Consider the following 25234-nt stretch of genomic DNA (forward strand, 5'->3'; position numbering starts at 1 on the left):
TTGGACAAGATGAGACTTGTTGAATGTTTTTGTAGGCAGGTCCGGAGAAAGAGCACTGGAGTAATCCAACACAGCAGAAATAAAAGAAGTATTTTCTGAACTCTTTCGCAGTATAAGAAATAAGTGAATAATCGGTTTCAGAGACCACAACAGAGGAAAACGGATCTCCTCAAAAGACTGGACTCAGTCCTCCAATTGTGAAGTACATGCCAAGCTTTTTGTCCAGATTTCAGATGCTTTGTGCAGGCCTAGGTTTCTGGAGGAGGGCATATGACCAAAATGGGAGTTTCCAGACAGAGGTAGAGTGAAAGGGGTATAGAATTTCAGATTTAACCCCTTCCATGCGGATGACGAGCTCAGCTCGTCATCAGCATTACCTACCCTGTGCGGATGACAAGGTGAACTCGTCACTCAACATGTTGTTTTTGAAATTCCAGCACACAGCGGGAAAACCGCTAGCGTGGAAGTGGTTAAGGCTAAGCTAATTGTGTGACATCCATATCTGGATTCTTGTGAGGCAGTTACAGATATATGAGAAGCAGACAGACATTAATATAAAGCTAGTATGCAAAACAGCTCAATGTTTGTTGAAAGGCTACTACAATAAGATACCTAGATGTACAAATTTGCTGGCCGGAAACAGACTTATTAGACAAGAATTTAAGACTTACACAGACAGCAACAAAAAGTGATATTTATTTCTGGAAAGCACTACTCCTCTCAATAGTGGGGAAGACAGCTATTTCAAATATGGGGGCGCTACTGCGCTTAATTCATTATTTTGCAGCACTAGCAATACAAATGTCCAAATACATTTTTCATGAACTGGGCAACCTTTTCCTAGATCCAATATGGGTCCAAATTGATGGAGAAGTATTAACAACACTCAAATTGCAGGTCACGGAGGAAGGCTTGGGAATCAAGACAATGAGCTGTATTAGATAGCTGCAAAAGTACAATTAGCAACAAGAAGGAAGAGTAAAAGGCTAGCAAGTATGGAATTGGGACGCAACAATACACTCAAGCTTTCAGATTTAACATCCATACTTATCAGAACTATGAAAAAAGTATGAAAACGCCCCAACCTACTTTAAGCCCTCCAACATATTTGGGACCATTGTCAACAAAGGCGAAGTCTACCAATGCTCTAGGTATTCCTTTTTATGGACTAAAATCTCTACAGCACAAAGGTGATTATGGAGGGGTTCAGGTATGTGAGGAGATGGGAATGTTCCAGACGGGAATATATTACGAAGAAGGTATATAAAGGGCGTTTGCAAACTGGTTAGTGGCTGCAGGGTATAAAACGAGATGTTTCTATTATATGACGAAGTTAGAGCCACAAGTAAGCATGCATGGAACGCAGGATGCTCTAAACTGCCTATAAACAAGGGAATGCCAGAAATCTGCACGACTACATGCAAACATAGCGTTAATACAACATTACATAAAGCCATCCATGAGCAGGCAAGAGGAACTTTAGAAGGGTCTGAAAGACAAGTGGGACCTTAGGAGGGCACTTAATGGGAGCATATACTGGCCAGTGCACTGGGAGTCTCTAGAAAAGCAGTTTCAAATGAATACATTTAAACTACAGGGAAATAACTTACATTACACCCAAAAGAGATTTAAAACAAATTCAGCCCAGGATCTCAGGCGCAATGTTCTAAATGTAGAGAGCGATGCAGATTTTTACTACATGATATGAACCTGCTCAGACCTAAAAAATATATTGAGAATCAACTAGTGTAGGAAGGTGGAATCTGACTATATGGTTACCCCAACTTTTTTCCTGGTGTTTTGCTGGTTTTCGACTTAGTTGGCCTGGGACCCTGCTATTCAGGGCCCCAGACTATCTGCTTTCTCTATAAAATGGACTCCATGTACTTTAGGTACATACCAGATTGGTTACTAGGTCACCCTTGTGAGCCCCTGTATAATGTACTATAGGTGCTCCCTAGGCCTACCAGGGGCTGCAGCATGTATTGTGCCACCCCTGGTTTGCGTTCCAAACTGACACCACAAGTCTGTTCACACAGCCTGGGTAAGGTGGTGTAATCACCCCTTACTTAGATATAGTATACCTATATCTACCTCTACATATAGACACATATACACCTATAAGCCACTCCTATGGTAGGCCTCGACAATCCTGGAGTCAGTGTGCTTGGTTTTATGTGAGAGGGTGCTCTGGCATGAGCTGAGCCCCTCTGCAGCTTTCGGAACCATCTCCCTATAGCTGTTCTATGATATACCCATACCATATACTCTTAAGTGCATTATAATCCTCGCGGTTAATGCTAACTTTGGTTTGACTTTATCAAAACATTTCATGTAAGGTGTCAAACACTTTGGAATACTACCCCCCACCCCCGCCGCCAATTCTGGCAGCAGGGGTAGCATTCCACCCTTCTAGAGGGAAAAGACATGTAAGTTACTGCTTTACCCGGTTAAAGTTAAACAGAGCCTCAGCATCACAAAATGGATGCTGCTGCCACAGACAAGAGTCTGATCTCCTGTTGCTGGGGGAAACTCCAGCAAGGGCGGCCTGGACAATAGGTTTCCTGTCCTGGGAGGTGCCAACACCTCCCCAGACAGGGGTTTTGTGTATTGGGGCAAGGAGGGCTGCATTCAGTTAACGCATCTAGACACTGCCTGGGGCACACAAGGTGCTCCATGCATAGCCCGGTTCAAACCAGTTGCTGGGGCACTCCAGCCCCAGCTCTGGCGCGAAACTGGACAAAGGGAAAGGGGTGTAACCACCCCCTTCTCAGGTCCACCCATAGGAGGGACCTAGTCAGGTAATCCAGCCCCCATCCTTAGTATAAGTATTGGAGCTGTGTCCCCAGGATTTTAGATTATCCTGGACGAATCTTTGTAAGACATATCTTGGACCTTCGACATTCCATTCTGACTGGAAGATGGAAGACATCTCCCTTGTGGTCAAGAAGTGACCACCATGTGCAAACAGGCACCAACAGCAACTTCGCCAGTCTGCAGTTTCAAGGCTCCCGTCGGAACTCGAAGACTCTGCAACTCAAGAACTGGACTGCCAGACTTCTCTGACTCCGATCCACATCCACAGCACAGCTGAGACTCGTGGCGGATACAAGAGACGTGGGACCGGACATCTTGGACATCCTGAATTTTGATACCTGCACTCCTTTCCTGAAGCCTCAGTAAGTTGTGCATTGGGATACGAGAAGTACCAGCCCCGAACATCATTTGAACCGAAGCTCAGGCCCCCACACTCCGCGAGTGTCCCGTGGGCCCGGCCTTTACATTTGTGCTTGAAGAGCCTTCACGGTTCCTTGCCCATTAGCTAGTGAGCCCCCTGAAGATGCCATCTTGAATCTAACTTGCGATCCTGGTTGCTCTAGGCTTGCTCCAGCTTCCCTAAAAAGGAGAAGCGCCACAGACTTTGCTGGTCTGCAACAGAGCCAATCTTGACATCCTGCGTGGGTTGCGGTTGCCAAGGCTTGCTGGGTCCAATCCGGATACCGACGCTGCAGTCCTCTAGATCCATCGTGGGACAGCCCGAATCCATCTCCTGGTCATTGTCGATGGCTCCTGGACCTCGTGGCTGAAGAGACAAACTCACCTTCTTCACTTTAAAGCACCCGACATAGCCGGGTTCCTTCCTGGTTCCTTCCTGGTCACTGGCTAGTGACCCAAACTCTGACCCCTCTGCTTTCAGGTTCTTCACATCTCCGATCCACCCTTGGATCCACCCGGACACTTTTCCTCTGGTCGCCTGCAGCACTTCTTTGCAGCTCTCCATAGAAAACAACGACGAAACCCGATACGAAAAGACACCTATGCACCCGGCTTCCCTGGGTGAGGTAACACGAGTACTCCGGTGCTCCCGTGGGTCTTGACTCTCTAAGTGTCCTAGTTTAAAAGGGTTCCATCCTAGTCCACCCGGAAGTGTCCTTAAACTGTAACTTTGTAACTTTTACGAACTCCATAGAAAGTCAATGGGAACCCGCGCCTGTGTTTAGACACAGCACGCGGCTCCCGTGGGTCTCCTACTTCCTAACCTTCGGTTGTTTAGTGTAGCCCCAGCAATTCTACAGGCCCTAGGCCTGCTTTCTAACTCTCACGTGGTACTTATACCACTTTCTTAGTAAAGGGTTTGTGAGGCCCCTAGGGCATAACGTATACTGTGCAACTTATCGTATATTAACTGTGTGACTCGTATTGTATTTTTACCTCTGATCTCATAAAGAGACCAGAGGGGTTGTGTTTAGATTAAATACATATATATTTGATATATACCTTGTGTGGAGTCCTTTCATTTGGTATTTAATGGATTATATATGGTAAAACAACTTGCTTAACTCGCCTACTGAAGTCTTAGCCTGAAGACTGCTGGTTCATGCTACCACTAGGATAGCTTTCTATAAGGTTGACTTTACAACCACCATCAATAAGGGTCGATTAGACTGGTACAAGGTGCCCACTAGAACTAGTGGACATAATATGCCAGGCTAACTTCTCACAATTAGAAGCCTTGTTAAAACCACCACATAAGGACTGCACTGCAGAGGCACAGATAGCTTGGCTCCTACGCACACCCAAAGGAATAAATGAGTCACCAATAAATCCAGAGACCTTGCACTAGTTCTGGCTAAAAGACTAACATCAACAACTGGAAAGCTAGGGAACCAACCTGTAATCTTAAATGGCAACATGAAGTACTGAAATGGACCGAATGCGAAAGCACCCTCCTCCACGTGGAAATGCAAGGAGGAATGAGAAAATAGAAGCCTGCACAAGCATGGGATACGATAATGACCGAATTTAGAGGCAATAGCACTGATGATTAAAATTCCGATCATTGATTATACCCTAATCCAATTGGAGCAGGGAAAAAGGAAATTAGGTTCACGCATATGCAAAGCCAACTGGTCTTTGTGACCAATTGGATTTGCCAATAGTTTTACGCCATGTCACACAGCATCCTCGATGCTGTGCAGCATGTTTAAAGTGAAATTAAAAAAAAAAGGTTTATGGGCAGCCCGTGTCATTTTGAAGGCATTTGCACTGCACATGCAAATGCCTACAAAATGACAGTCTTTTTGGTTGTTTTCAATTACCTATTCGAGTCAGATCAGTAATTTAAAAAGAAACAAAATGCACAAAATGATTTTGATTTATCATTTTTTTGTAAGCGGACGGTGTGGGGTAGTGGTAGGAGCGAGGAGAGTAGTAGCAACAGGGGGAGAAGCAGTGGGGTGGGTGAAAGCAATGTTGGGGAGAGCGTGGGGATAGGGAAGCAACACTGATTACACAGAACCAACAAGGGAAGGGCGGGAGATGCAGAAGTAACACAGGGGAGGGCAGGGGGACACAGAAGTAACAAAGGGAGGGTGGGAGCGGACGCAACACTCCGAAGCAGACAAGTGAGCCTAACAGGGAGGGGCTGGTTAGCAGCACAAGGGGATAGCCAGCAGCACACTGGGGTGAGGGGGGAGAAGAAGTACATGAGGGAGATGGCTCGAAAACATATGACCTCTCTGTGACTACTTACACAAAAGTAAAAAGCAAAGATTTTTCCTTAAATCGTTCACAGACCCCACACATTTGGTAAAGAGGGAATGCTCCTTGGGAGGCACAAACAAGGCTGAGAATTTGAGACACGAATAAGAAGTAGGCAAATTAGAGTGACAAGGTAATCCACCCAGTGGTAAGCCATGATTGGGCTCCAAGCTCTCTGTGTTTGTGATAAACCACAATATGCCTCACAAGGAGTAGTTTCTGTCCTGTAACTCCAGTTCTGTAGTAGGGGTATCTCTGTTATAGTCATAAGCTAGCGAATAGTCCCGCCCATGTGCGTGGACCCCGGAGCAATCAAAAATAATCTCTTACAGTGTCGAAAAATGCAGAAATGCACAGACACTTAAGAGAGAATTTAAAGACAGATAATGCAGCCTAAAAAGGCTACACTGTCCAGTACTTCAACTAGAAATTCCACCATAAAATCCACAAAAACAGCAAAGCCTGTACAGATTTCCCTTGCTTCAACAGCAAAATCCCTCAAGAATGATAGAGAGAAGGACCTGGACAGACAAGCCCCATAGGCTGCCATTATGTGGCTCATAACAGGATACTGTGCCTTTAAGAGAACTTTCCAGAACTTCACAGTATCCCAGAATGCACTGCAGGTCCCAATTACTTTCAGTTCTTTTTGAAGGCGTAACACACCAGACCTGTAGCATTCCGTACGTAAACATCTCTCTCCACCGGGGAGGAGGGCGGGCGCTTATGACTATAACAGAGATACCCCTACTACAGAACTGGAGTTACAGGACAGAAACTACTCCTTCTGTAGTAGGGGATCTCTGTGTATAGTCATAATCTAGTGAATAGAATGGCAAGCCCATCCCCACACCAAAGCGGCGGTGGAGAAACGAGAAATATCACCACTATTGTGCGAACAGATTTCGCAGCGAAGCCTGCCCAACCTGAGCGTCTGCCCTGGCATCAGAGTCCAGGCAGTAATGCTTAGCAAAGGTATGAACGGACTTCCAAGTGGCTGCCTTGCAGATTTCAGCAATAGGCACGTTACGAAGCAAAGCTGTCGTGGCAGCTTTGCCCCTGGTGGAATGAGCCTTAGGTTTGCCCCCTAAGGTCTTATTAGCTTTGTAGTAACACAATTGTATGCAGGACACAATCCACCTCGAGATGGACTGTTTCGAGGTAGCAAGACCTGTCCTGACTGATCCATAATTGATGAACAATTGGTCTGACCTACGAATATCTTTGGTCTTATCAAGATAAAACTTCAGCACCCTCCTCACATCCAGGGAATGCAAAGACCTTTCCGCTGGAGATGAAGGATTCTGAAAGAACGTAGGTAAAGTTATAGTCTGGTTGATATGAAAATCAGAAATAACCTTGGGAAGAAACTTAGGGTGAGTATGCATAACAACCTTAGCAGCATGAAATACAGTATAAGGTTCTTGGCAACACAACACCTGAATTTCACTCACCCTGCGGGCCGATGTAATGGCCACAAGGAACGCCGCCTTCCAGGACAGGTGCTGCAACGAAGCCTTATGAATGGGTTCAAAAGGCTCCTTCATCAATCTGGACAGCACCACATTCAAGTCCCACGATGGCGAAGGAAGCCTGACAGGAGGGAACACTTTCTTCAAGCCTTCCAGAAAATCTTTGATCACAGGGATCTGGAAGAAGGAAGTCTGTGAAGGGCATTTCCTGTAGGCAGTCAAAGCAGCCAGATGAACCTTAATGGAATGAACATTAAGGCCAGACTGCGCCAGATGTAGCAAATATGGAAGGATGACATCCTCCTTGCATGTCGTAGGGTCATAGTTCTTAGACTTGCACCAGATGCAAAACCTCTTCCACTTATAAGCATACGAAGTCCTAGTGGAAGGTCGCTTAGACTCCTTCAGTATGTCCATACAATCCTCTGGGAGATTCAAATGGCCATATTGCACTATCTCAGGAGCCATGCCGCCAAACTCAAAGACGAGAGGTTGGGGTACAACATCCGCCCCCCGAACTTCGTGAGAAGGTCCGGCCTGCACGGCAGCTTCATGTGAGGAAGGAGAGACCGGTGAAGCAGGTCCGTGAACCACCACTGTCTGGGCCATTCCGGGGCAATCAGAATCATCCTCGCCCTGGACTGGGACAGCTTGATGAGAACCATCGGAATCAGGGGAATGGGTGGAAAAGCGTACAGAAAGCTGTTCGACCAGTTGATCCATAACGCGTTCCCCAGCGTCCCCGGCTGGTGGTACCTGGAGGCAAAGTCTCGGCATTTGCTGTTTTCGGCGGTGGCGAACAGATCCACGTCTGGAGTTCCCCCCCTTGGGAAGACTTCTCCTAGTACTCCGTCGTTTATGACCCATTCGTGGTTTTCCTGAAGCAGTCTGCTCAGTGCGTCTGCCTGAACATTCTGCACACCTGGCAGATGGGTGGCCGTTATCGTCAGTCCTCGAGCCAGAAGCCAGTGCCAGATCGCCTGCGCCTCCTGTGACAAGGTGCGTGATCTCGAGCCCCCCTGCTTGTTGATGTAATACATCGTGGTCGTATTGTCCGTCTGTACAAGCAGAGAGTTGGTCTGAAAGGACGGATTAAAGGCCTTCAGTGCCAAGTGAACAGCTCTGAGTTCCAGGAAATTGATGTGGTACGTGGACTCCGTCGGGGACCACGTCCCTTGAATCTGCAGGTCTCCGGAATGCACTCCCCATCCCTGGAGAGAAGCATCCGTCACGATAACCTGAGTGGGAATGTCCTTGTGGAAGGGAACCCCTCTCAGGAGATTCTCCGCTGAACACCACCACTTCAGAGACTGAAGAGCATATAGAGACAGTCGTATCTTGTCGTCCCAAGATCCTCTCCTCTGGTCCCACTGATCTTCCAAGCACTCCTGTAGCGGTCTCATGTGCAGCCGCGCATGTGGCGTCAGGAAGATACAGGAGGCCATCGATCCCAGTAGAGAAGACACCGTCCTCACTGTCGTAGATGGAGCGGACATGAGAGCCTGAGCCTTTCGAAGGAGTGATAATCGTCGTTCCTCCGAAGGAGACACGCTTGCCGACAGCGTATTGATGGAGGCTCCCAAGTACTGGATGCACTGGACCGGAGTCGGGACAGACTTGGACATGTTGATGTGCAACCCCAGCTTGTTCAAGAGAACGCACGTCTTCTGGAAGTGTGCTTGAGCTTCCGAGAAGGAGGAGGCCTTGATCAACCAATCGTCCAGGTACGGGTAGACAAACACCTTGTTCTTCCTCAGGTGTGCCGCTACCACTGCCATGCACTTCGAAAACGTCCTGGGCGCAGATTTCAGCCCGAACGGAAGTACCGTGTATTGATAGTGATTGGCGCCGACTTGAAATCGCAGGAACTTCCTGTGTTTGTGTGCAATGGGCACATGGAAGTATGCATCCTGTAGGTCCATGGCGCAAAGCCAGTCCCCCTGTTGCAGCTGAGGATAAATCTGATACAACGACAGCATGCAAAATTTTTCTCTGCGAATCCACTTGTTTGCCTGCCGCAAGTCCAGAATGGGCCTGAACTCGTTCTTGTCCTTCTTGCGGACCAGAAAGAACCGGGATTACAGACCTCTTCCTCTTTGAGACAGAGGCACGTCTTCTATCGCCCTTTTCCTTAACAGGATATCGGCCTCCACCTGGAGCTCGCGCAGCTGATACTGCGAGCTGACCGGAGGAATCGATGGAAGCGGGCTGGTGAACCGAAGACTGTATCCATTGCAAACAATATTCAGCACCCACTTGTCCTGAGTAATTTTTCTCCACTCTGCCAGAAAAAATTGAACGCTTCCCCCCACCGGAGCGGGTAACGGATGAAGGGGAAGTAACCGCTCAGGGTCGAGACCCGGCCGGGCCCTTGTTCGCGGTAGAGGACTGCTGTCCACCTCTACCCCTCTGACGTTTTTGGAAGGGTCTCCTGTACTGCTGCTGTTGCTGCTGGTGCTGCTGCTGCTGCCCAGAAGACTGGCCTCTTCCGCTACCCTGCGACCCGAACCGTCGTTGGAATTGGCGGTAGGGTTTCTTGTCCTTGGGCTTCTCCAAGCCCACAGCCGTCAGGGTTTCCGCCTCGGCCTTCATCCGGGCCATTTCATCATCTGCATGTTTCCCAAACAAAGTCTCTCCGGAAAACGGCAGATTAGCCACTCGCTGCTGCGCCTCAGGCTTGAGCGACGTAAGCCGGAGCCAAGCATGGCGTCGCTGATTGATACCGTGGCAGTATCCATGCGCAGCCAACAGTGAAATGTCCGCCGCAGCGCTGATGGCCTGGTTCGAGACCAGCATCCCTTCCTGAACAATCTCCATGAAGTCCTCTTTCCTGTCACGCGGGACAAGTTCCGCGAACTGTTTCATGGAATCCCACAGTGCACGGTCGTACCGCCCCAGCAGCGCCGAGTCACTGGAGGCCTTCATTGTCGTGGAAGACGTCCCACACGCCTTCCTTCCAGCCGAATCAATCCAGCGGCTCTCCTTATCCGGAGGCACCGTGGAGGACGGGGAGGTAGCGTGTAGTTTCCTAGCCGCCGTCACAATCACCGAATCTGGCACTGGATCCATCCGGAGGAAGGCCGGATCCGAGTCGGGAGCCCTGTACTTCTTTAGAAGCCTGGAGGGAGCGGCTTTCACCACCGCTGGTGTAAGGAAGAGCTGTTCCGCAGGCTCAACCAGCCCTGGCACCAAAGGTAGTAGAGGGCGAGATAGATGCCTCTTGTGTAAGGTCTCGAAGATCACGGACGTCGTAGGTGTAGGAGCCGTCACCGTGATCCCCAGCTTCGCAGCCCCCCTCAGGAGAACCTCCTGGAACGTGCCAATGTCATCGATCGGAGACACCCGCGTCTCCGGTGAGTCCGACAACGTAGGTGAATATGAACGGGTCCTAGAGGTGGAACGGGACCTGGACCTGTGCCTCCTATGGCGATGCCTGGATCTAGTGGAGGACCTGTGTCTGCTCCTAGATTCGTCTCTCTTCCGTGAACGAGACCTCGACCTCCTGGGTCTGGGACGTTCAGCCGGCTTTCCCGGGACTGACGCCCTGGGCTTAGGAGGGTCCTTAGACTTAGGAGTCTTCTTAGGAGGCGTCGGAAACTTGGGTAATGACACCGATCTCGGTGGAACCGGAGGAGGAGGAGCGACAGGCGCAGGGGCCCGTGGTCCCGATGGAAGGGGAGGTAGAGGAGGCAACGGCGGAGGAGTCGGAGCCCTCGGTAGAGGACCTCTGGGCAAAGGAGGAGGAGGTGTAACAGACTTCTTCGGGGTATACACCTCCGAGTACACCGATCCCGGTGACCCACCATCCTTTCCGGACTGAGGGGAGCCCCCCACAGTCTTCGGTCTGCCCTCACGCCCCCTTGACCTCGAAGAACGGTGTCCAGACGTCGAGCGTAGGTCCCTCGACGTCGAGCGTCCCTTCGGCGTCGACCGTTTTATATGCCTCGGCGTCGACCGGCTTCTATGCCTCGACGTCGATCCTGACCAGATAGACGATCCTCGAAACCTCGACGACGATCGCTTGTGCCTCGGCGTCGACCGCCTCGACGGCGACCTCTTCGACCGCCTCGACGGCGACCTCTTCGACTGTCTCGACGTCGACCTCGATCGCCTCGACGTCGACTTCTTCTTCGCCGGAGACCCCTTCTGCCTCGACGGCGATCTCTTCTGCTTCGACAGCGGCCTCGACGACGAGGATCCCCTCGACGACGACGATGTCCTCGTCCTTGACGGCGAACGGCGGTGTCGCCTCGAAGGCGAGCGCCGACGCCTGGCCCGTCGACGCCGTACACTCGACGTCGACGCCGACGACGAAGAAACCGTCACAGGGTTCGACGGCGGCCGGTGTAAGCTCCTCGACGTCAACGTTTTCTCGACCCAGAGCCCTGGGGAGACTGGGAACTGGCCGTGGACCTTCCTCTCGACGTCATGGTCGGAGCCACCGATCCAGACGGAGAAATAGGACGGCTGCTGGACTTCCTGCCCCTGGGGAGCCCCCCAGAGGCCTCAGCATGGGCAGATGAAGCCCCAGCAGACCCACCTTGAGCCTTCAGCCTCCTTTCCTCGAGGCCCTGAAGTCTGATCTTCCTCCTGTCTTTCAGGGTCCTGCCAGAGAAGCCTTTACAGATCTCACACTTCTCTGGAACATGGGAAGAGGGCAGGCAGAGGATACACACCTCATGAGGGTCTGACTTAGCCATCTTCCTGTAGCACTCAGGGCATTTGTTGAATAAAGAAGGCATATTCGACAAAAAAAGAGTGCAAACACCAAGAAGAAAAGTCACAAAGTACTTTAAAAGTACCCAAAAACGAAATTTCAATGAAAAAACACTAAACAACCCTAAAAAGGGAGAGCTCAATGCTCCAGGGTCCTGCTTGCAGGAGCCGGAAAAAAGAACTGAAAGTAATTGGGACCTGCAGTGCATTCTGGGATACTGTGAAGTTCTGGAAAGTTCTCTTAAAGGCACAGTATCCTGTTATGAGCCACATAATGGCAGCCTATGGGGCTTGTCTGTCCAGGTCCTTCTCTCTATCATTCTTGAGGGATTTTGCTGTTGAAGCAAGGGAAATCTGTACAGGCTTTGCTGTTTTTGTGGATTTTATGGTGGAATTTCTAGTTGAAGTACTGGACAGTGTAGCCTTTTTAGGCTGCATTATCTGTCTTTAAATTCTCTCTTAAGTGTATGTGCATTTCTGCATTTTTCGACACTGTAAGAGATTATTTTTGATTGCTCCGGGGTCCACGCACATGGGCGGGACTATTCACTAGATTATGACTATACACAGAGATCCCCTACTACAGAACATACAGCGCATGCAAGGCCTAGAAGGTTCGACCTAAAAATGATCAAGAATCTCACCTACCAAGCAATACACGTATCCGAATGCACAATGCACACAGCATAGCCTACATCCAGAACCACTATCCGCACCCTAAGTTGATACCCTGGTTAGCATTATAAATGCACAAATAGCAATAAGAAACAGAGACCAGGTACTGGGTAAAACTGTTGATGTTTTTAGTAATTATATAAGTTTGATTTTTAGAGTGGAAAGCCAAAGCGCAATACAATACTAATAAAATTAAAATGTTGTAAAGCAAGAGTCTTTGCAAAAAAAAAAAAATTAGCAATATTTAAGTAACACTCGTAACAAATGCAACCTAGAACTTCATTTTCAAACAATAAAAGGTTGTTTTAAAAAAAGGCTACTATATACCCATATTTATCTATACGTACATGCAAACACATGCAGTTATAGACACATATCAGTGTTAGTTTGGCTTGCCTCTCCGGGGGTTTTTGCGGACATTTGACTGTTCTTTGTGTACATGCTAGAATATATGTATTTTTTAAAACACAGCTGTGCACTGGTGTCCACTCACTCCTTGCATATTTAAAACATTCATGGATTAAAACGTATCAAAAATACAGATGTCAAGAAACACTAATTTACATGAGCATGTTTTTTGCAACCACATACTTGCTCACTTTTCTTTCCAGGAAAGCCTGAATCATCCTCATAGTTTCCAGGGATCAAGCCATTCCAATTAATTTGTATTACTCAAGCGCACGGATCGGCTTTTTTTCCATTTACCTAGCAGAAGATTTAATTTAGTACATACTGCTACTTACTCCAGGGGCGAATGTGGCCGGTTTCCCAGATTTCCTTCCAGGCTGGTTTCCAATCATCAGTCACCTATGAAGCAGACAAATGAGAAAAAAGAGCAAGTAAGTATAAGTTCAAGAAACAATTATTCACATATTTCAATATCATCGGCAACAATCGGAACACAACTTTCTACAGGTACAGCAGATTTTCCTCACGTTTCTGTGATGAAAAGTTCAGCAAACTTCGCAAATTGACAGAAGACCTAACACCCAGAGTTTTCACACTTCTCCTGATAAAAATACGACCCCACTTGTGAGGATGGGACTGTCACTTGGGCCAGGATAGGCCTAACAATGCAACATTTCATCAAGATGTTTTTCTTTGCATTTTGATCATTATGGGTATAGGAGTGGTAGCAATATTTGGATCGGGTACCCAGGGTCTGCCGGATTCCAGGGAAACCTACCAACATAAGATCTTTCTGAAAACTAGACGTTGGGCATTGCAGGGTAATTTGTCATGCATGGATCACACTACCTGTTTAGGTAGAAGCCTACCAGACAGCACAGCTATCTGGTTGCAAAGAGGGTTTGGGGACATGCAGAAAGCTTCCCTAGGGATGCCTTCCACACATTGCTTACCATTGTCTTTGTGTTTTGTAACTCACATTTGCTTGTTTTCTATTGATTTTCTTTATTTGTTTTAGTCTGCCCAGTATATATTTGGCCCTCTTATGGAGTATAATCGGTTTACCACCTCTCTGACTGTCTCCCTGTAATCTTCCAGGAATGCTCACTCTTCTTTTTTTTTTCTTTTTTGCAAGGCACTCCGCAAGAGTTATTGGGTTTTTTGTTGTCTCCCCTGTACTCAGGAAGTAGAAAGGGTGCTGTATTTTTTTTAAAGGTTTTTCTGCCTCCTATCTTTCTGCTTGACGGATTCTACTAACCTCTGCCACTACCAGTTCATCAAGCTCGCATGTCTGTGAGAAACATTGTTCTGTCTATGGGTGAGTGTACTGAAGAAACCCTAAAATAACCATACTGGAATTCAGATGTAAGTGAGCTTTAAACAGGCCTTTAAAATTCGTTTTTAAATTGTTACATTTGCTGTGCATTCAGAGACAGCGGTCAAATGTTAGGCTCTGCCTTCTAAGGAAGATTGGTGTTTACTTTTCTAAAGAAAAGGCTTTAGGATGTTATTCTTTTCTAGCACACAACAAAATTTAACTGACAGTAAATTAACTGTACAAATATTTCAGAATATATCATAATTAGGAAAGAGGGAAGAACAAATCAAGCACACTTTATTGTAATTCTAAAGTGGTGTGGAAACAAATATTGTAATACAATCAAAACAAATCAATAAAGTAGGTGTAACAGATTTCCACACATTATTATTTGTGCGCTGCATAGTTTTATCAGTACAACTGTATGTCTGCGCAAACGTAATAGAAGTTTCAATTAAAAATGAGTTGTCTGTAATGGTAGCGCAGTACAACACAATGCATACACCATTCTACGCCACTCCTTGACACTGTATGCCACTCTATGCCATTCTACCCCACTTCACTCCACTCCACTCCACTTTATCCTACGCCACGCTACACCATTCCATGAAACTCTTCTTTATTCTACACCACTCCATGCCATTTTACTCCACTCAATTCTATGCCACTCCTCCATTCTACACCACTCTACAATACTCTAAAAACCACTACCCAACAACACTCCGCAAAACTCCCTAACACTCCACTCTACAACGCTCTTATCCACTCTACACCACTCCACTCTACAAAACTCCATGACACTGTATGCCATACTACCCCACTCTACGCCACTATATTTTACTCTAGATCACACCACTCTGCAACGCTCCACGCCAGTCTCTTCCACACCACTAACTTTTAGACTAGCTGAACAGCAGCCACGCTGGTGTACAACATGCCTAAAAAAATTGGCAAAGCCAATAGCTCTCGCACAGGCAAGACCTTTTGGCTTTGCCAATGCTTGTGTTGCCCAGAATGTGCTTTAAGTGTCAAGCATCCCAGTACCTTTTCTTGAATCAAATGTCTGTATATCATGAGTATGGCGAAAATAAGTCTAATTTCTGTAAAAAAATACTACATTTTCTCAAATTTACTTGAGAAAATACTGAAACTTGCAGCCAAAACCAAAAGTAATACTTTCCTGCATTACCACAATTCTCCTAATGATACCTGTACCCCACACACGTGGATGTGCCTATAGTACAGGAGAGGAACTGGTCAAAACGTGGACCATGTGAAGTCAATGCATAATCAGTGTGGTTTTCACACAGTTACAGTTTTAGTCCATTCCTATCAAGTGTGTTATACCCACCCACATGTGGGGGTACCACCTTTTTTAGCCAGGTCTGGAGGTTTACTGGACGAATGCGTCCACTGAAGGAGTATGTGTTCGACCTCGTGGTCACGGCTTCAAATCCCTGTGAGTCAACACAGCCTTTCATACTTCTGAAGTCGATAAAATGAGTACCATTAATTTGGTAACAATAAACATCTGTTATTCAGCGCCAAGATACCCTTCTGGGTGAACGTGCACATTACAAATACACATGTTATGTTAAAAGTCCTGGGTGGGGCTGCTGTGGCAGGTAAAGCAGAGTTTTCAGCACAAAATTTGAGATTGCTTTAGGAAGCGACACCTCCTGCCCCCTCTATGAACCAAAGCAGCCATGAATACAAGCATATAATCCACCTATGTCTGGACTAGGTGTGAAGAGGAGGTAGTCTGTGTGATGCATATATGCACAAGCACTGCCACTCCCTATATGGGAGACGTTGTTCTCCACCCTGGTGTCTTGAACCATAGAGAGTATTCGTGTCACAGAGAATTAAAAACGCACAAGGAGAGTTATCTATCACAATGAACATAGCAATACGAGTTGACACACACAGTGAGACATCTGAGACACCTCCATGGTAACAACGTGTAATTATTAGGGTATGTCCATGCTGGCATAGCAAAGGGCTCCTCCCAAATAAAGTTTAAAGAGCTTCCTTCATCCAACAACAGCATGAAGGACAAAATGGTGCCAACTGTCTCTTAGAATGATGATCTCAGTATCCACAGCACTGGGTGTAGAGTGGCATAGAGAGTAATGGAATAATGTAAGGTGGTGTAGAATGGAGTGGCATAGAGAACAGTGGTGCAGAGTAGATTAGAGTGGCATACAGTGGATTGGTGTACAGCTGAGTGTTACAGAGTAACGTGCATTGGTGTGCAGTGGTGTAGACTGCAGTGTTGCAGAGTGGCATGCAGTGTAGATTGAAACGGCCTAGAGTGGAGTGGTTCAGAGTGTAGTGGTGTAGAGTAGAGTGATGAGGAATGCATTGGCATAGGTTAGAGTGGTGCAGAGAAGAGTATAGCAGCGCAGAGTGCAATGGGTGTGGTTTGGTGTAAAGTGGAGTGGTGCAGAGTAGAGTGGAGTATGCATGGTGTGGTATTGTGCTACCATTATTTCCAACTGAAATGACCATTACATTTGCACAGACTTACAGTTGTACTAACAAATATATACAGCGCACAAACCATAATGTGTAGAAATGGCATCACCTAGTGCACTGATTTGTTTTGATCACATTAAAGTATTTATTTTCAACACTTCAGAATTAACAAAAAAATGTGCTTCATTTGTGCGTTTCTAATTCTAATATATTCTTGCAACTATGCTTGTAAAGTTCATTTGAATGTTGTTGTGTGATAAAAAAAACTTTTCTTACACAGAGTTTCCAGCAAGATTGTCACATAAATCCTCTTAGTTTGAAGTCAGAGAAAGAAAAGTAAATACCAAGCTCCCTTGGAAGGCAGGCTGACATTTGACCTCTGTCTTTGAATGCAGATCAAATGTGGCAAGATAAGAACAAGATTTACAAACCTGTTTACAGAAAGGAGCACTCATGGAAGAATATAAGGGAAGTTGTTTTGAAAAGGCTTTGCTCCTTGGGCGAGTTAAACTCACCCTGGACATCCTAAAACAAATAAAGCCAGCAAATAGAAAGCCAGTAAATGTGAGTTACAAACCACAAAGCCAATTGTAAGCAATGGGAGGAATGCATTCCCAGAAGGATAGGAGTTGGTGAACACTCTAAAACATTCAATTTGGGGATGAAACAAATATGTTCTTTAATAATGCACCCATTTCCCCCATTTTGTTAGTTTTGAAAGACATTCCCAAATATCCTCTTTCAAGGGAATTAACCGCCTTCTGAAGTCATTATTGGACCCTGTACTTCTATAACGAAATCACTAACAGATTTTGGGTGTGATTCAACCAGAAGATCACCAAATTGTTGTCTCCAGGAATTAGCCACTCTAGTGATTAACTTAATTAATTAATATCTTCTAATCATACTGGGTGAAGTCAACTCATTTCAGCTCACAAGCACTTCATATAAGTCCCATACCCATCCTCAGTTAGAAGAGAAAGCAAATAAGACACACAAGTATCCTGGACTGAATCCCAAGTTCTCAATCTTCAACAGAACCCAGAACAAGGCAGCCGCATATCTTGTAAAGTGCAAACCTAGCTAGAGAACAACAGAGCATTAAGGAGGTGTGGGAGTCCCAAGGTATGATATGTTCCAGCATGATGAATACTATAATTTAATTATCTTGTTTTCTCGGAAGAGGTGGGTTTACAACTCCTTTGTTAACTACAGATGGTTTGGGTTACTTCTGATATTGAGTGTGGCATTGTTGTTCTAGTTCCAAGGTAGTAGTATAACATGAGACTTGTCTTCTAGTTTTCTCTTTTTTGCAGTTTTTAGTATCCAGTCTTGCCATTTTTCAACATCTGGAAAGATCAAGGGAGGGGTATGGGGTGATGACTTGGCCTGCTTTGCCTGGCACGCTCACAAGCTTCGATTAAAGCAAGCACTCATAGTTCAATGTTTTAACAAAACAAATAAAATTCCATGGGATTTTGAGGAGAGCCTCAACCATCTTTCAATGTTTGGCTCACAAAGAAGCAAACCAAAAGAACCACCATTCAAACAGGGGAAAACAGGTAACATCCATTAATGCCCAACATTAGACTATAGTCAAGTAATGCCTCTGTATAGCCTAGTTCAGTGGTTTTGGCTTCTGCAGGGAAAGTAGGCACTTGACTGATGAAATCTGTCATGGATGTCTGGCACACCATACAGCCACCAAAGTACACTACACACATCAAAGCCATGTCTGCCACCGATGTAGGCCACTCAGGGCTTCTCTGTATAATAGTGGGGATTGCAGGTAACAAGGGCTACACAACTGTATTTATTCAATCAATGTATGGACCAATGTCATTGTACTCGAATATCAATCAAGAAACTCTGAGTTTATTTATGGACTGTGGAAACCGAACTGCTATTTGAGTGTGCAACCAACATCAATTTAAAATTTGAGAGCAGAATAGACAACCCTAAGGCGAGCAGAATAGACAATTATAAAGAGAGCCATTAAAGACATGTAGGTAATAAGGGCTGGTCTTGCAGGCACTTTAAGGTGGTGCTCTAATGTTTCTTTTCTTTCAATTTCCTTACTGCTACAAACATGGAGTCTTCTCCCACGTACCCCACAAATAAAAGCAAGGCACTAAAATGAGTAACTGAGAAAGTCTGGTGAATAGGAAAATTATTTTAATTTGAATACTTTGGCAAACTGCAACTTCGACTCCAGGTGGACACGAGCATGCAAAAGAGTAATGAGGCACAAATACAACCCCTCCACTCCACCAGTCATCAAGCATTGTGATCATCAATTTCAGATTTGAGGCATATCATAGCCTAATGCACTGGACTCACTATTGTAGGACAATGGTAGACCAGTTATGGGACCCAACACATCATAACTGAAAATCATGAATGGCGGAATGTACACAAAGATACGCACATGCGCAGTTTCCATATAATCCATATTTCATGCTATTTGAACACTAGCTGAAACAAATGAATACATTACCATATTACCATATGAACAATACTCAAAATGAATGACGAAAGGAAGCTTGACGTTTTTTGCATTTAAACAGCCTAAAAAACAATTTAAAAAAAGATAAAATAGTGGCCAAATTTCAAAATCTAACATTACTATTAGCCGAAAGAAACCTTGCCATCACTTGGGAAAGTACAACTCCCGCCCCCCAATCTGTTACCAAATGGTACAGCCTGCTAACATACTGGATTGAAACAGAGAGAATGCTCCACAAGGACGAACAGCAGGGGGTAAGGACATTTCCAACAGCACAACAGTGTGATTAGCTAACTGAGAACCTAGAAGATGCTGTCAAAGAGACAATAAAACTCCATAAACTTTCCAAAGGCTATACACGCGTACATTAGTAAATATATATCCCCTGTTGTTTCTGTTGGAAAAGTCTTGTAAGGTATTTAACACCACCGAAATACAGCGGTCTCATTGTGAAGTGGTTGAAATGTACCACTTCTTGATTCTGTCACAGGTATGCCTGGGTAACTGAGAAACCCCGTGTGGGTGGATTGCCTGTCACTAAGGTGACCATTGCCCCATGCACTGTAGCAGGACTTGTTGATTGTTCCAACTTTCAGACCCAGCGAAATGACTCTGTTTCCCGGATTCCAAAATATTTCTATAAGGACCAATTGATATAAAACGCTCAAACGCTCACATGTAGGGCTGTTATAGATAGCTAGGAGGCTTTTGAGCAGTAGCGGCTGGTGTGGGGTCGCAATGGCAGGGTGGGGAGGAGGGGGTTAAAAATAATAAAAATAAATAGATATCACAAAGTTCCATAGAGGGGAATGAATGCTAGTGCCAGAAAAAGCTCCTACTCACACATCCACGAGAGGAATTGACCGAATAATTATTGCAAACTACTGTACATAACAATTAAATACCATCAATTCTGCTGATGTGACACATGCCTTTTTTAGAGACAGGTTTTCAATTGATTCTGCTAAGAACAAAGTTTTGTAGCAAGTGAGGATTGAAAACAAGATGTTCCTGAATATTAGTTCAGACTTGAAAGGTCACCGAAAGTGGAACAGCTTAATGATACTTATTACCTACTGCCTCCGGCATAACACATCATTTGGAGAACCGCCTGTGACTGCTGTTACCCTCCCTGGTTGCCTGTCGCCTCAAGTATCCGAGGGTTGATTCTGGGGGTTCTTTGCTTCCTTTTATCTATGCCTTTCTCCATTTCTTATCCACCTCTCCCCCGTTTAGCATATTCTTCAATAGGAGAAAATAAGAAAATAAGAAAAGGCAACACTAATTGTTTTGTATATTATTATTATTTTGTATACTTACTGTTGTGATTTGCTGTAGTCCAATCTCTTGTGTGTATCTCCTATTAAACCCTTCTGAGCTGCGTGAATTTTAACGCTGTGTGAGCGTTTTAATGAGTGGCAGGGTTCGGACGGCCCCCGGCCGTCCTCCACACACGCCCACTGTAACGTTGGATGGCCGGGGGCTGTCCGACACATGGAAATGGCTAATGAATATATTGTGAAATGCTGCCCTGCAGCGAATAAAAAAAAAAAATAATAGGGCCATGGTGGGTTCGCCGCAATTTCCTTACTCCGGCATTATGTCTCTATTTGCAGGTAATCCACCAACCCTAGCATGCAGAGGATTGCATAGATGCCGGTAGGTGAACATCCTAAAGTATCTCCAACAAAGCTTGCTGTCGTGGGTATGTCCACACACAGGCCATCCATCAATTGGCACACCCACGCCTCTGGCCAAGATACCTGTACTGGCCAACATATCTGTACTATCTCACAACTCCCAAACAATTACACTATTGTCCAGCAGGAACCATTGGCTCACTTTTCTAGTTAAAGGTAAGACAGGTCAGGGAATGGCTCCTTCATATCAGTGGAGAGGGACAACTAGAATGGCATATAAACTCATAAAAATAAAAAAAACAAGTTTGGAAAAAGAGTCAGTGATGGGTACAAAACTAATGAAACATAAATAATTGACAAACCATTAATAGATGGTGTAATCTATGTGAGTATAAGGTAATAGTAGAATGAGCATACATCCCTCTGGAGGCTGTTTTTTGACCAATACATAGCAGATTTTAATGTAGAGCATGATCCAGCAGAAGATGGTTCTCATCTGCACTGCCTTGCCTTTTGTTTGCACTTCAAAGAGTCCCACAACCAGCTGATCGTCCAGCTCTTTGGTCCGATCAATATAAAAGCTGAGCACTCTGCAGTCTTGGGGTCCAAAAGATGAAGCCTCCTCCTTACAGGGGTGAGGTGGAGCATAAAACACCGGCAGGGTGATGGCTTGATTGACGTGAAATGGCATGACAGCTTTTAGTAGAAATGTAAGCAGAAATAGTTTGTCTGAGAAGAAGGTAGTGTACAGTGGATTGACACAAATAGACCGAAGCTTATTCACAAGCCATGCCAGGTGACAGCAACAAAGAACATCATCTTAATCGTGAAGAGCTGTAGGGGAGAGTGCTCATCCAAAAAAGTGATAATCAGATTAAGGCCGCATAGGGGTATAACAAAGGGAGAAGGGGGAAACACATGTTGAAGCTCTTTCAAAAATGGCATCACCGCTGGTGACTTAAACAACGAGGGCTAACCTGACAACCATAAGAAGGCCGAAAGGGTGAAATATATCCCTTAACCGTGCCCCAAAGCAAAGAGACAAAACAAACAACAGAACATCAGATCACTTGGCCTGAAGAGGGTCAATCTGGGGTGTGCTACACCAAATCACAAATTTGTCACAAAGACAGGTGTATACAGTTATTGTTCAGGGATACCTGGCTGCCAAGATGACATCAACCATCTCTGGAGGAAGGTCTAAAGTGTTGAGCTGTCACCCCTCAATCTCAAAGCATGACGGTGGAGATTGTTTTTATAGCAGGTCCTACCAGTGGGGCAGCCCAATCCGAAGAAAGATACTCAAATTCAAGAGTTCTGGGTACCATACCCCATACTCTCAATGCCCAATACGGGGCCACTAGGTTTACAGGGGCCTGGTCAGTCCTGATCTTCTTGAAGAATTGGTGAATGAGTGGTATCGACCGAAAGGCATACAGGAATCCTGAGTTCCACTTAAGGCAAAAAGCACCTCTGAGTATGAGATGCGACAGAAACTCCAATGTGCAGCATCACTGACATTGCATGTTCTCGGTGGTGGTGAATAGATTGGGCCATTGTTCTCCCCATTTGCGGAATAGGCCCTGTGCCACCCCCGACCATAACTGCCACTCGTGACACACTAGATGCTGACTGTGATCATCTGCCCTGGTATTCAAAAAGCCCGCCAGGTGGTTCGTCACCTGGAAAATTAACTGGTGGTCTGGCAATTTCTAGAAGCACAGCGTCTCCTAGCATAGGGTTGAGACCCCACCTCAGGTGGTGGGATTGTTTAAGTATAGGGCTCCCGGTTTTATGGTATTTTCTTTTTTATCATTTCCATCTGTATTTATCCATATTTATTTTGGGTTTTGTTGAAATAAAAAATCTGAAATTAGTATATTTACACATTTATTTAACGATAAATATGCAGTCACTCTTGAATATCTGCCAGGTTTCAGTGCTGTGAACACCCGCAGAAGACAAAATCAATGCACTTATATGAAAATATGCAAATTTCAGTATCAATCTTGTGCATAGCTACTGCTGTTAAAGCCTCTTTGCTAAAACTCTTTTCGTTTTTAACCCCTTTTCTATCAATCCACACATCTATTGGCCTGGCAGTCATGGCAGACAGTATTTAGAATTACTCAAAAAGCAGCCCAATTTCCGTTTTTATCCACATTTAAAAATAAATACACACAAGAAAATTAATGTTTTCTGACTGCATTTATCTGTAAATATCAGTACAAACAGAAACCAGGGAGCCTTATTCATGAACAACTGAACCAGCCTCCCCTTGATGGGTGGGAGGAGGGCTTTCAGTGCAAAATTGATGTCCTTCAGCTCCAGGAGGATGATGTGGAGTTGGGACTCCGTTTGAGACCAGAGCCCTTTGATCTCCACCTCTCCCAGCTGGCTGGCACAACCCAAAAGTGATGCATCTGTCACCACTGTCAGTTCTAGTTGGGGTAGAGTGAGGGGCCTGCCTCTGACTCAATCGCGGTCCAACAACCACCACTGCATGGTCTTTTGCGGTCTCCCTCAAAACCTGAATGTGGTTGGAGAGATCCCATTGATGTTGGGCCCACTGGGACTTCATATACCACTGCAGAGCCCATATACGCCACTTGGCATGCTTGATCAACAGGATCTAAGAGGCCATCAGTCCCAGAAGCCTCCGAATTGACCTCACTGGACTCCAGGACCAAGACTGAAAAATCTGGATCATGGCTTGAATATCCTGGACTCTCACATCAGAGAGCAATTGTGCCACCAAGTCCCAAAAGGTATGGGAATAGTGTCCCAACAGGCAGCTGGAATTCACTGATCGGAGTGCCAGGCTAGAAGAGGAAAACACTTGCTTCCCAAACCTTTCCACTCACTTAAAGAGCTTGTTGGGAGGAGCGGTACTGAAGGTGCTGAGGTTAGACATGCTCATGGAGGCTAGCATAACCAGACTTTCAGGGCTAGGATGCTGCGAGAGAGAAGCAGGGTCGCTTGGAGCAGGGCAATGGCATCTGGTAATTGGGGGAAAGAAGAAGGTTTGGCCCAAGCCCCCAATATGCTATCTGTCAGTGTCTCATTAAAAGGAAAGGAAACAAGGGGCAAAGAAGATGTTTGGACCAGTTGGAGGACTTCTGAAAATACCTTCGTCCTAACATCCAAGATGGGGAGCTAAAAGTTAAGCACTTTGGGTGCTCTAATCATTACCATATGCAAAAGAAACAATTTATGGACGGAATGCTGGTCAATGCAAACATTCACCCCAGTCACCAGGATCTGGGTTAAATCCATCATCCTTTTGCTCACCACACCATCCCAGTTTGGCCCCAGGCATATGCAAATCAGTCTTGACCCTGTTCCTTGTGGGAACAGTCCAGCCCGAACTGCCAAGTCAGGTCCTCCCTGGACCGGAAACAAGCATCCTGAGATCCTTTCAGAGCATCACCCTTCTTCAGCCGGGCTAGATTCAATCCAGTGGTGTAGTGAGCAAGGGACCCACATCTGGGCATACCCTTCCCACTTAGGGCGACATATGCAAAATAAACAATTGATGGGCGGAATGCTGGTCAATGCATAGGAAATGGATTCCTCAGTGGCTCATCCAGGGGTGAGAGTAGGACCATATCCGGACCGGTATTGAGACCACTAGCCTCCAATAAGTTATCACACCAATTATCATCCTGGTAGGGCTGAGTGTACTCATCATCTGGGTTATATTTGTTGTCCAAGTCCATACCTAAACAGAAAGGTAGTGTGCAAGTTTTCTCTTGTGGAAGCAGTAATTTGAGTGTGGTGAAGTGATGCTTCCGGTGGACTTTGGCGCCACTTCGGTCGAGGTCGAACCGGCATCAAATCGGAATCAGAGAGATCTATCAGAACTTCCGCAGTGAATGGAATCAGCATTGCCTGGGGCCAGCATGGTTTGTAACTTGGGAATCAGGGTCAGGACTAGAACCGGAGGCAAGATGGTCTAGGAGGGGCCAACTGGAGCACAGTGAAAACCCACTGGAGGTATTCCAGATGGAGGACTTTTCGGATTCTTAGGCCTTGAAGTTGCAACAGAGGGTGTTGGGCATGGATATGAAGAGCTGGTGCATAGCGGTGCGGAACTTTTCGATGTGGTGTGGTGTGGCTGTTGGCCTCAGACTCTTAGTTTTTTTTTAAACACATCTGCGTGACCTTCCTGAAGTCGTCAGTATTCAGGAGTAGATCAAGAGTTGTGGCACTGACCTCATGTCTGTTCAGACAAACTCAAGTGGCACAAGGGGGTGTAATCCCACTTTGATTTCTTGTGCTTCCGTTTTTTCACGTATTTAAATATATTGGGCCGCGATGAAGACTGGCCTCTAGGGCAGCTTTGTCGGTGCTGGAAATAGGACTGAGATCGAACTTTCAATGCAGACCACGACTTGGAGCAGCCTTGGCGAGAAGTCTTTTTATGCTTGGACATTTAAAGCATCAACTCATGGTCACTAATGGCCTTCTGGTTCATCGA

General features: G+C 45.9%; 1 protein-coding gene across 3 annotated transcripts in view; it reads right to left on the minus strand.

Moving 5' to 3' along the window:
* The window catches only part of LOC144772966 (F-box-like/WD repeat-containing protein TBL1X), a 952308-nt gene that overhangs the window by 677425 nt on the left and 249649 nt on the right, over positions 1-25234 (minus strand). For all 3 annotated transcript variants that reach the window (XM_078657676.1, XM_078657675.1, XM_078657677.1), the window contains exon 2: positions 13148-13211. The gene's annotated coding sequence lies outside the window, so the exon portion shown is untranslated. The remainder of the gene's footprint in view (positions 1-13147; positions 13212-25234) is intronic.

The sequence above is a fragment of the Lissotriton helveticus genome, chromosome 8, assembly GCF_964261635.1.
Source record: "Lissotriton helveticus chromosome 8, aLisHel1.1, whole genome shotgun sequence".
Classification (NCBI taxonomy): domain Eukaryota; kingdom Metazoa; phylum Chordata; class Amphibia; order Caudata; family Salamandridae; genus Lissotriton; species Lissotriton helveticus.